General features: G+C 35.4%; 1 protein-coding gene across 1 annotated transcript in view; it reads left to right on the forward strand.

Moving 5' to 3' along the window:
* Positions 1-1,836: 1,836 nt before the first annotated feature.
* LOC107692194 (gastrula zinc finger protein XlCGF49.1-like) overlaps positions 1,837-2,551 on the forward strand; it is a 6,637-nt gene continuing 5,922 nt past the window's right edge. Inside the window, exon 1 of the mRNA XM_016491159.1 lies at positions 1,837-1,857. The gene's annotated coding sequence lies outside the window, so the exon portion shown is untranslated. The remainder of the gene's footprint in view (positions 1,858-2,551) is intronic.

The raw sequence follows: 2,551 nt of genomic DNA on the forward strand, positions 1-2,551 counted from the left end.
GTCTTCCATCATCATGACATTGCTCTGACTGGCAGCAAGGCTGTTGGCACGACTCCCATTGTCTACATATGCAACCTCCTCATTACTATTTACAGCAGAAATAGGGATGCCACTTACTACCTCATTAATACTTATCAAGCATCTTCTTTTTGGCTGTTGTTCTTCGCCATTGGAGAAAGAGAAAACGGTAGGCACGGCAGTGTCCTTCAGGCATGCCCTTCCCTAATAAAAATTACAAGAAACATCATTTATTTTTTTAGCAATTCTCACTCTGTGATAAGATTAAATGCACTGAAATGTAAAGGTTGGCAAAAAGTGGTCATTTTGCTTGATTGGTAAAATCTTTAATTGGATTTTTGCATCGGTGAGAAACTAAAATTCACTGGTGTGTCACTAATTTCACCTTAAAGGTTAATGTATGATGGTTAATACTTCACCAATTTCAACTAATAAGTTACTTGACTCTTTGTAAGGTATAAAAAAAGACACAACTCAGAAAACAAATTATTAATAAATCATACTTATGTACAGACAAGCAGACGAGTCCAGGATAAGAACGCAATGCGTTTAATTACGCGTTAGGCGTTTTCCTCCCACAGAAAACCGTTATAAGGAAACGCTTAACATTGCTTAATGCATTTAAACAGTGCTTGTCTGTACATAGTATGATTTATTAATCATGTGGTTACTGAGTTTGGTCTTTTAAAAACAGTTTTAATGCATTAAAGGAACAGTCCACTATTTTTGAAAATAGGCTCATTTTCCAACTCCCCTAGAGTTAAACAGTTGAGTTTTGACTGAAGGCGGTGACTGTGTAGTTCTGACGTCAACTTTTTACGGAAGTCACAACGGTTCGTGAAAAATCACAGCTACTTTATGCAGGCTGTGTGCATTTTACTGTGGACTGACTGTTTTGAAACTTATATGGTAGTTAAATAGCCCCTAGACCTCAGTTATCATGATAAAAGCCAAGAAAATTTCAGTTTTGACAATATGGGCCCTTTAAACATTTGATTCTACTGCTAGACTTTTTATCATGGAAAAACAAAAATGTGGGTACCACTGCATTCAGTCCTTATTTGGTCACACAAAAGGTGTTACTGTGGTCTCAGAGCTTGTCCCTTGCCAACTCTGAGCAGAATAAATCAATAAATCTGAAATTAAATAAACGTATAAATAAATGTGGAAAAATAATAAATAAATAAATATGATTTTTAGTTTTTGTTTCTTTATATATTTAGTTTTGTATTTTTGTATACTTGGTGGTTATTTTCAGCACACGATTAGACATAATGTATTTCACTCCGAATATCTGACATGTTTTATTGTTTGTAGGCTATGTTTTCTTTATGTAAATGCGCTTTTTTTTAATTGTAGACGAAGCAGCGCGTGAACAGGACTTTTATTTTGATCTGGTGGTGTGACGTCACAGGGCTGCTTCCGCGTCTCGGCTGAAGAAAGGTTTGTGGTTTTCATCATTTAATCAAGTGTTTTAATCGATACAACAGGACTTTTATTTTGATCTGGTGATGTGACGTCACAGGGCTGCTTCCGCGTCTGCGTTTCGGCTGAAGAAAGGTTTGTGGTTTTCATCATTTAATCAAGTGTTTTAATCGATACAACGCGGCCAGTCTACTTTATAGGTTTTTTACAAGCGCTGTAAAGTTAATTGATTGTTATTGAATGTAACATTATAATAGTTTATCTGACATTATGACCGTTATTGTGCGAGTAAAGCGCATCTGCACGAGTAACGGAAAAGGCTCGAGTGACTACTAAATGTAAATATACAAACAAATATGAAGCTTCTATATATTTAGTCGTTTTCTTAACATGAAGATACTGAGGAACAAACAGGTTGGTTTTCATTTTCAAGTCTGAACTCACTCATTTGATCATTATTAAAATGCCAGAAACAGAAATGAATGCTATTTTTGAAGAATGTCACGAGTGTCCTCATTAAAGTGGTTTTATTTGACACGGAGCGGGTTGCCTCATGTGGACAGTAGACTTTTTGGTGTGCCATATATTGTCCCATAGATAATAAACAATATTGTTATCGTTGTTAGGCTATTTTATGCCATTGATTACATATTTACAATATAATAGCCTAATATTGCAAGTATTTCAATAAAATTAAGTTTTAATTGTTAAAACATTTAGACTTAGGAAATAGGGCTGCACGATTAATCGAAATGGAATCGAGATCGGGATTCGACAGAAGCTTCGATTGTCATGCGTATTTTTCAGTGAAGCACGGTTCTGTGATCAGCAGTAAATCTTCATCCGAAGGCCAGAGAAACTCCAAATACGCCTCGCAGAAGAAACCCAGGATCGCTGCAGCTGAATAAACAGAAGATTCAACTGCTTTCATTGATTCAACGTGACTAATAAACACACGACTACGGCAATATACGGTTTATCCGAGTTCTAATTATTATAATTTTAATTAAAATAAAGTATATTTATAATGCAATGCCTTTATCACTGTTTAAATACTATGAAATATGTTGCGTGCCTTATTCTGTGTAAGAAGCCACATCATCTCACA

This window comes from Sinocyclocheilus anshuiensis, unplaced genomic scaffold (genome assembly GCF_001515605.1).
Source record: "Sinocyclocheilus anshuiensis isolate Anshui unplaced genomic scaffold, SAMN03320099.WGS_v1.1 scaffold998, whole genome shotgun sequence".
Classification (NCBI taxonomy): domain Eukaryota; kingdom Metazoa; phylum Chordata; class Actinopteri; order Cypriniformes; family Cyprinidae; genus Sinocyclocheilus; species Sinocyclocheilus anshuiensis.